A 9,883-nucleotide genomic window follows, 5' to 3' on the forward strand; every position below is an offset into this window, starting at 1 on the left:
ACTGCTTTTTCAGAGGAATGTAGGAATGTTCATGGAGAACATATTCATGGAATGCTCATGGTTCTGTCATCTGTTGTATTAACAGGATAAACAGATATTTGCCGAGATTCCAAATGCTGCTCTCAGTAAATATTCCAGATTTTAGAATTGTAAAAGCTTTTTTTTTTTTCCTTTTTTTTTTTTTTCTTTTCTGTTGATCTGTTTCAGACTGTATGTCTACAAGAAAAGACTGGAGGAGTACACTTCATATGCAGAGAGCTAACATTATTAGCATTTCTCATTACAGACATTCCCTTGGGATAAAATAGTCCAAGGTGTCAAATCTTCCAATTATTCCACAGATATATCTGCTAACAGTGTTGTTATTCTCTGTGTTGATCTGTTTTGTAACAGAAACTGAGTAATCTTACATTCATTCACTTTTTATTTTTGAATTACCCTGTTTATTATTGCTAAACAATTATCTTGACTGAAAAGCTCCATGAAATTGTTAAGCTGGAATTCAGGTATATTGTTCCAAAATTAATAGTGTTTCAAATCCATCCTTTGTTTTTAGCCTAATTTTATCTAGATCCATCACCTTCAATTTGGAATTTGAAAAGTTTTTCCTAATAATTAAGAAGCTCATTTATATCAGATATTTTCACCTATGTAGGACCTTTAGGTGACAATAAAATAAACTGTTTGCTTTTTCTTGAGAAGCTATTTTGCTTTGGTTGCAGGAAATATATTCTGAACTTTGAATAATTTTAAAACTATTTTATGAACCCTTTACTATTTAACAACTTCCTTATTGAAGTATGTCTAGCCTCACTGAAGTAATATTTTAATAATATTCACAGTACCTTTGTACATTATAAAACTAATTCCACTCAGCGTTCCGCTGTTCACATGACAAAAATTGTTTTTTCTTCTTAGCCAACAAAGACAGAGTTCATGACACAATTTATTTGTTATAAATTCAAATGCATCAATACAACCTGCTGCTACAATCCACTGTTTTGTTTCTCACTACATAATTTCCATATTGTTGACTTAAAATGTTATTAAATATTATTAAACAAATGAGACTGCTTCACAAAATAATATATAAGGTTTTGAAATGGATCCAATCTTTCAACAGCAGTTTTAGCATTCCATAACATTATTCAAATATGTATATGTTTTTTCCCATTCCTTCAAAGCTATTACCAGTGACTTCATGTTTGAGGCAAAGGCAAAGGATGATTGTTGGCTTCACGAAAATATTTAACTTCTGAGTAAGTAATTGGAAACTGCTACATGATGTTTTTTTCTTCTTAGGACCATTCTTCCTAAGCTTACAACTTAATGTCTGTAAATGTAGTATTCTTCCACTCCCTGTAGGCAATAAAGCACCTTTAAGACTACTGTCTTTGTGAATCCTGTCTGTTATAAGCAACCCAGCCCAAGTATACTGTATTTATAAAATGGAAATAAATATAAAGGATGCAGGGATGGCCAGTACAGCTGCATGGAAGTCCTATCTTAAAGCATCTCCCTCTGTCCCTAAAGAGCAAATAAATCAGTATCTTACCTTTTGAGAGACGAGATGAATGGCTTGCAGGGCTGGAAGCTGGTCAGTACTGTAAAATAGAATTAGCAACTTCCTTCTTACTGCTGCACAGAATTCCAGAGAAAATTTACAGACAGAAAATGTACAGATGCCTTGAAAGCAGATTGAAAATCCCAGCTGACATTGGCAGTCCCCTGTGGAATGAATCTAAGTGCCTGCAGGAATGCAGTGGTGGTGCTTGCGGAATGCAGGGCCAATTTCCTTCAACCCCCACCTCCCCAGACCAAAGCCTCTAACACTCTTACCTTAGGGATTTCTGAAGAAGGACAAGACACACTGATCCCAGGATACATTTATAGGGTCTGATCTACATACGTAGCAGTCACCTCCTCTTTCTTAGGTCAAAACATTTTTGGCAATCTTAACTGCCAGCAGAATTCCCATTCATTAGAAGTGAATGGATATAATTAGCCATAACAGGTCTGTGAATCTATCTCCTATAAATAATTTAACAAGAGAGTATGAGATGGGGAGATGGGGTGCGGTGCGGTGCAAGAAGGAGATGGAAAGGGCCACATGGGTACTGTAATCAGGCAGATGCTGACTTGAGTAGAGAAACAGAAGAGCCAGCATATTTATTGTAAGGAAACATATAGGGATGGAGAGGTGAAGGTGCAGATTACTGCATTCTGCAAATGCTCTAAGTCTGCAGTGTGGATAAGTTCAAGGGCTCCCACTGACATGCAGAGTTATTGTTAGGGGAAGGGAATCCCAGTACAGGAGGAAGCATCTGAATAGGAGCTGAGGTTTCAGGAGTGTAAATAAAGGGATTTTGTTAATGACAAAGTAGCAAAATGCACTGAAGCCAAAGCAAGAGAAGGGGAAAAGGATGAGTCTATAGGCAGTGATAAGGAAGAAAGGGTTAAGGAAAAGGGAGTAAATAGGAGCATGAGTAGAAGGTGATAACAGCAGGTCACCACAGATACAAGGACCATGAAAAGGGCAAAACAAGTCTAGAGTTGAGGACAAAACTCTTTAAGACTGAAGTCACTGACAGATCCCTGATGAAAGGTACAGAAATCCAACTCTGTTGTTTCTGGGGCTGAAAGGTTTCAAGGATCATATAAAAAAGGCTTTTGAGCTGCTATACTGAACTTAATACACGTATCTCACTGGAAACAGCTGTCAACGTAAGGGACTGGTTCAGCACTACTTCTGCAGGATAAGTGTGCTAGATGGAGGAAAGGATGAATAAATTTAGTTTCTCTGGAAGAGAAACTGTCACATCCAATGATAGCCTGGAAGGGAGGCAGTAATTGTTAGGAGTTGATACCCATAATAGTATATTAAAAAGTCTCTCTACTGTGCTGATCCCCAGGATACCTTCAACTCAGATTATGGAGGGTGTTACACATGTTTTGCAACAGCACAAGGAGGTGAAAGTGACGGGGGGCAGTGCAACCCTTTGCTTTGCTGAGAAACATTTTCACGCCCATGCAGTGTATCTTGATTTCTTTCCATATGTTGTTCTTCACTTTCCAAATTCCAGTTCCTATGACAAACAAGGAAATCTGAACCAAATCAAACCTCAGCAGCTTCACCTGATCCCATAACATACTGCCAGTGCACTTAGCAACACCTGTTGTGTTTCACTCCCTTTCAGCATCACCTACGCAGAGGTCTGGATAAGAAAGTGAGGAAATTCCTTCTTCCTCTTCTTTCAGCTGATGGCATTGTGATGGCACTGTAATCTTGGGGCTGGGGACGAAGTTGGCAGAGGTCAGCTTCACATTTGGAGTAAATAAATCCACACTGAAGAATATAACAGGCCTATGGTTTAACCTTAACAGCTACTTCCTTAACTGAGTAGAAAACAGGACTTCTTTCATGTCTTTAATGCAGTTATACTGCTTGAGAACTGCAATCTGATGTGAATTTCAGATATTTCAGTGACTTTATGTTGTCTCATTTCAATGATGCATTCACTTTAGATCTGAATTAAAACTGGGTACAAACAAAAGAAAAACACATGTTTTAGCATATAAGGTTTTGTCAGAATTATATATAATACTGGTATTAAGATGACAGCTGGCTAAAAGTCTTCATTTTTTGCAATATTTTTTCAAATAGAAAAAAATGTACATAACTTTTGGAAGACTAAAGAACTTACGAATATTTTTTCAAAGTATATTTCAAAATATTGAAACTCAAATTCTTCATAACCCATAAAATTTTGCTTGGTCTGTTTTTCTCATTCTTTTCCTTTACTTTTGCTTGCATTTCATTTTGCTTGACAATGCAACAGAATGCGATTACTGGTTTTCTCTCTGTATTTATTCTTGCTTTTGTTTTTTACTTTTTGTCATTTTAAGAGCAGTTTTCTTAATTTGAAGAAACTCTGTAGCCATCAAATAAAAATTGAAACCTTTTGAAAAATTGAAGCCTGAGGTGGAAAAATCTCAGAAAAAATACAGGTGAGTAAAAGCTTGAGGCCAAGAGAGAGAGAGAGAAACTGGGGGGATTAAGCCGTGTATATATTTTGTTTCCTTTGAGGGTAAATGAAAAAAAAAAAAACAAAAAGCAAAAAACAACCAACCAACCAACCAAAAAAAAACAGCCACAAAATTAAATACTTTTAACTGTGGCAGCTCATAAATAAATTATTTTTTTTGCCTACTCTATAATGTCAGGAAATCTTTTGTTTTAAATGAACAATAGTTACTTTTCAATCAGGTGGAACAAAGTCAGCCACAAGTTTTCACAGCTTTTCACAACAGGCATTCATTGTCCTCCATTAACAATCCTTCACCATACAACAATCTATATGCAGACATGCATGACATCCACCTGTGAGCCAGGTATCTGAGATCCCATTGTCATTGACGGAGCTCAAGATCCTGGATTCTGGAGAATGACTCAGTTGTCCCGTGGCTGAGGGAAGGGGCCCTTGGCCTACTTGGGCCTGTGGCAGGCTGTGCCAGGTGAGGAGACCTGGCTGGAACTCGAGGCAGACTCCGGACATGAGGTGTTGTAGGCACAGCACAGGGTGACTGGGGCTGAGCAAATAGTGGAAACGGACTGTTGAAATTCCCAGAGTGCTGACTAGACCACCAAATGGGATTTTAAAAACAGCTTGTAGATGGCATTCGCTGGCCTATATCACTGCACACTTGACCTGGAAGGACCCAACCAAGAGCCAGTCGGCAGTGGCCATCACCCCACAGGAGAGGGCAGTGTGGGGTGCTGCCAGAGGCTTCTGGCCTCTGGGGCTGCACTCAGGCAGTGGCTGCCTGCCTCCCACACCCAGTGATTGTGGTGCGGGAGCTGGAGGTGAATGGCTGCAGGAAGAAATAAAAAAATCCGTTGGCTGGTGTAATGCCAAACAAGTAAGTGCATTACCAAAAACACCTTGCACACCTCCTGCCATCCTTTTTGAGAAGTGGCTGGTATGAAAAACTGTGATCTTTTACAGTTCTGTGATGGAACCTTTGGAATAACAGGGCATATATTAGTATACTTACAAATTCTGCTGTGGGTGAGACGTCTTCTCACTGCCACTTTGGTTGTGTTCAGCATTACAAGTGTCACAGGTGCTGCTTATGTAAAGGGCGCTGCAATAACCTAACAGGTTCAAAGGGCACTAAGTGCACCAGAGGTGCTCAGCTATGGTGGATCCTGAACTGTGATTTCTAAAATGGACTGACAAGTGTCCCTTCCTATCTCTAGCTGTCTTCTGCTGCTCAAATGTTATTTGCACGTTGTATTAAAAAACCCTTAGCATTTGCAGACAGGTTTTTTTTTTTTTTTAATTTATTTTATTTATTTTTTTTTACAGCACTTGAGGGGTGGCTGGAGGATTAGAAAAGATATCCAAAAAAAGGACACTTGAAGGTCATCTAGGGACTGACAATTCTGGAGAGACAGCCAAAGATGTTTAGCACTTACTTTAAATAAACAGCCAGTTTAAGGTAGCTGCTAAAACTTGTCATGTATGCCAAAAATACCAGCCAAGTCAAACTCATGCTCTTACCCTGTGGCTTGGTAAAGACAAATTTATTTACCAGTAACAGGAGTCCTTGTAGTCCTTGAATAACAACTTCACTTCTAATTTACACGAGCCCTTAGACACACTGAATACATTCCTAAACCATCTAATTTACTTACCAGACTGTAAATGATGGACAGTAGTTAGAGCTTATACAAAAAATGCTGTACCCTATCTTATGTTGCATTTGCAATCAACATGTAAGTGTTGAATGTCTAGTTCAGCACAATACAAAACCATAGAATCATCATAGAATGGCTCGGGTTAGAAGGAACCTTAAAGATCATCTAGTTCCAACCCCCTTGCCATAGGCATGATCACCACCCATTAGATCAGGTTGCTCAGGGTCTCATCTAACCTGGTCTTGAACACCTCCACAGTGCATCCACAACACAGCCATCCATGTGTGGCATCCACAACCTCTCTGGGCAACCTGTTCCAGTGCCTCACCACCCTCTGAGTGAAGAATTTTCTCTTAACCTCTAATCTAAGTCTTCACCTCTGTTAGTTTAAAACTATTCCACCTCATGCTGTCATCTGATTGAGCAAAGAGTCGCTTTCCATCTTTTTTATGAGTCCCCTTTAAGTACTGAAAAGCCACAATGTGGTCACCCCGGAGCCTTCTCTTCTTTAGGCTGAACATCCACAGTTCTCTCAGCCTTTCTTCGTAGGAGAGGTTCTCCAGTCTCTTGATCATTTTCATGGCCCTCCTCTGGACCTGTTCTAACAGATCAACATCCTTTTTGTGCTGGAGGCTCCACACCTAGACACAGTACTCCAAGTGGGGCCTCACAAGGGCAGAGCAGAGGGGGACAATCACTTCCCTCCCCTGCTGGCCACTCCTTTGTTGATGCAGCCCAGGATGCAGTTGGCCTTCTGGGCTGCAAGAACGCACTGCTGGCTCATGACAAGCTTTTCATCCACCAGAATCCCCAAGTCCTTCTCTGCAGGGCTGATCTCATTGAGTTCTTCTCCCAGTCTGTACTTATGTCTGGGATTGCCCTGGCCCACATGCAGCACCTTACACTTTGACTTGTTGAACTTCATTACATTCACATGGGCCCAATTCTCAAGCGTTTCCAGGTCCCTTTGGATGGTGTTCCTTTTGATTGCATCCCTTCCTTCTGTTGTATCAACCTCACCACTCAGCTTGGTGTCATCTGCAAACTTGCTGAGGGTGCAATCGATCCCACTGTCTGTATCATTGATGAAGATATTAAACAGTATCGGTCCCAGTACAGACCCCTGCAGTACACCACTCATCACTGGCCTCCACTTGGACATAGAAACATTGACCACCACTTTCTGGGTGTGACCTTCAAGCCAACTCCTTATCCACTGAATGGTCCACCCATAAAATCCATCTCTCTCTAATTTGGAGACCAGGATGTCATGTGGGACCGTGTCAAAAGCCTTACAGAAGTCCAGGCAGATGACATCGATCAGTCTTCCCATGTCAACTGATGCAGTCACTCCATCATAGAAGGCTACTGAATTGGTTAGGCGTGATTTACCCTTGGTGAAGCTATGCTGGCTGTCTCAGACCACCTCTTTGCCTTACATATGCGTTGGCATTGCTTCCATGATCTTGCCAGGCACAGAGGTGAGGCTCACTGGTCTGTAGTTCCCCAGGTCCTCCTTTCTACCCTTTTTAAAAAGGGGAGTGATGTTTTCCTTTTTCCAGTCACCAGGGACTTCTGCGGTGGTTTTATCTTGCTAGGCAGCTGAATGCCACCACAACCACTCTCTCACTCCCCCTCATCAGTAGAGGAGGGGAAGAAGAAAAGGAAAGAAACAACTCATGGGTTGAGATAAGGATAATTTAATTAAAGGAAAAATAATTATTAAGGGAAAATTATTATTAATTAAATAACATAGCTAAAGGGAAAAGGGAAAGGGGAAAATAAAACAGAACAAAAACAAAAAAGACCACCACCACCACCAAAAAAAAAAAACAAAACACACAACAAACAAACAAACAAGCAAAGGCCATGTGGAAGCATGGAGGAAAGGAATTACTCTCTACTTCCCACCAACAAGCGATGCTTGACCACGTCCTTGAAGCAGGGCCTCAACGCATGTAGCCATTGTTTGGGAGGACAGACATTTTCAAAATGAGAGCCCACCCCTCCCCTCTCCTTCCTTTTTCCACCTTTTATTGCTGAGTGTGACATCATACGGTAGGGAATATGCCTTTGACTGGTGATGTTCCTTCCTCACCTCTTGCCCTCCCCCAGACTGCTGGCTCTTGAGGGGCTGGAGGGAGTCCTGATGCTGTGCCAATATTGCTCATCAGACACAACACTGATGTGATACCAATGCTGTTCGAGCTACACATGCAGAGCACAGCCCTGTATGGGCTGCTGCAGGGAAAGTTAACACCATCCCAGCCAGACCCAGTACAACTTTGCCTGACTTTCCAGGACTTTTCAAATAGGATGGAGAGAGGCTTGGCAACTACATCAGCCAATTCCTTCAGGACCCTGCAATGCATGCCATCGGGCCCTGTAGACTCATATGTGTTTATTTTCATCGGGTGGTCTTGAACCTGCTCTTCACTTACAGTGGGTGGGACTTTGCTCCCCCAGCCTCCATCTATGGGTTCAGGAAAATGAAAGACTTGGGAAGCCTGACTATCAGTGAAGACTGAGGCAAAGAAGTTGTTGAGTACCTCAGCCTTCTCCATGTCTGTCATTGCCAGTTCACCCTTCTCATCCATCAGAGGGGGTACACTCTCCTTGGCCTTTCTTTTTCTGAGCTATGTACCTATAGAATCCCTTCCTGTTATTCTTTGCATCCCTTGCCAAGCTCTGTTCCATCTGTGCCTTGGCTTTCCTTATCCCATTCCTGTACATCTAGACCGCATCCCTGTACTCTTCCCAGGCCACATGTCCCTGCTTCCACTGTCTGGGCATTTCCTTCTTGCACCTCAGTTTGACCAACAGGTCCTTGCTCAGCCATCCCAGTAGTCTGTCCTCCCTGCCCGCATTTTTATGCAGAGGGATGGAGAATTCTTGCACTCTAAGGAAAACATCCTTAAAGAGTCTCCAGCTCTGCTCAGCTCCTTTATCCCTAAGGACAGTGTTCCAGGGGATCTCAGCTACTAGGTCTTTAAATAGCTTGAATTTTGCTCTTCGGAAGTTCAGGGCCCTGACTTTGCTCTTTGTCAGGCCCATATTCCTCGAGATCTCAAACTCAACCAGGGTGTGGTCACTGTGGCCCAGACTGCCTCCAATCTTGACCTCTTTATTGAACTCTTCTGCATTGGTGAGCACCAGGTAAAGTAACGCTTCTCCTCTGGTTGGTTTGTCTAGTACCTGGACCTGGAAGTTATCCTCAGTGTACTCTAGGAATCTTCTGGATTGCTCACAGCCTGCTGTGTAGCTTTCCCAGCAGACATCCAGGTGGTTGAAGTCCCCCATCAGGATGAGAGCGCGCGAGTGCGATGCTTCTTGTAGTTGCAGCAAGAATGCCTCGTCCACAGGCTCCCCTTGATTAGGTGGCCCGTGGTAGATCGCAACCACAAGCTGTCCTTTATTGGTGTGATCCTTAACTCTCACCCATAAGCTCTCAACCTGTCCGTGGCTGTTTCTCAGAGGCATTTCTTCCCAATCAATTCCTTCCCTAGTGTAGAGGGCAACACCCCCTCCCTTCCTTCTCTGTCTATTCCTTCTGAAGTGTTTATAGCCATCTATTCCAAATTTCCAGTTATGTGATCCATCCCACCATGTTTTGGTGATAGCAATCAAGTCATATTTGTCTAATTATGCCATGGTTTAGGGCTAATAAACTGTTGTTAGGAAAATGGAAAAGCCTAGTATGCTGAGAATGGCAATAAACAGGCAAGATAGTCTGTGAACAGATGACGGGGAACTTAGGGTTATTAAGTGATGAGGGGAAGGAGGAGGCAGGAGAATTGGTGGGCCTGAGTAGGACAGGCAGAGCCACTGGTCCTGATGCTTGAAATGGGCCTATGGGCAGAGTAAAAGGTTGATTAATTTTGTTCACAGAGGATCTTGGCATAGTGCAACAGCCTTTTCCTCTTGTTGTGAGGGTGAGGTATGCATCACCCCCCTCTCATTGCGATATTTCTTGAGGATTGCTGGAGGTTAACTTTTCTTACAGCATGGCACATCTGCCCACAGCACTGGCCTTAGCTTGTGAGTTGTGGAAAAAGGTGCAGACTTCTTCCATCCAGTGCTAAAGCTTTGCTTTAAGCATTTGAGGAAGAGAACTAAATTTTTAAAGAAACTGCCCAGACTGAAGATTTGCCTGCCATGGAATTGGTTGCATAGGCAAGAAGA

The 9,883-nt window shown here is 42.2% G+C and overlaps 1 long non-coding RNA gene across 1 annotated transcript in view; it reads left to right on the top strand.

The window, feature by feature from the left end:
- The window catches only part of LOC310884252, a 76,938-nt gene that overhangs the window by 27,619 nt on the left and 39,436 nt on the right, over positions 1-9,883 (top strand). The window lies entirely within an intron of this gene.

The sequence above is a fragment of the Anser anser genome, assembly GCF_964211835.1.
Source record: "Anser anser genome assembly, chromosome: 19".
Lineage (NCBI taxonomy): Eukaryota > Metazoa > Chordata > Aves > Anseriformes > Anatidae > Anser > Anser anser.